The sequence below is a fragment of the Acyrthosiphon pisum genome, chromosome A2 (assembly GCF_005508785.2).
Source record: "Acyrthosiphon pisum isolate AL4f chromosome A2, pea_aphid_22Mar2018_4r6ur, whole genome shotgun sequence".
Classification (NCBI taxonomy): domain Eukaryota; kingdom Metazoa; phylum Arthropoda; class Insecta; order Hemiptera; family Aphididae; genus Acyrthosiphon; species Acyrthosiphon pisum.
In genome coordinates this window covers 17,687,758-17,688,189 of record NC_042495.1, presented here as the reverse complement: position 1 = coordinate 17,688,189, position 432 = coordinate 17,687,758, and positions in this window count along the sequence as shown.

Genomic DNA, 432 nt, shown 5'->3' with positions numbered 1-432 from the left:
CAAGGGATATGTTATATATTATACATCATAGAGTATGAGAAAAATTATGCTTAAAGTCGAAGACACTATATTAATAAAAATCAATCTGGACTTATTTAAAGGCCCATGTTACCGGTGAGAACGTAGCTGTAGCTACCAATCTGACCTTAGCAGACTACAAGCGAAAGCGATCATCTTATGAAGAAGCTGACCATAATAAAAAATTGTCTCGAACCTCAAGAGCCGCACTCGATATCCACCATGTCATTGGTAAGTACCTTACACACGTCAACGTCTCGAGACATAATAACAAAATATACAAATATCTATACGGTCGATATCAGGGCTAAACTATTTTAGAGCTAACCAAAGCGATGGTTGTATTGATTTAACAATGGTGTATGCAGTGTTGAGGACAGATAAAAATAAATCATATAATATCGATGAGATACA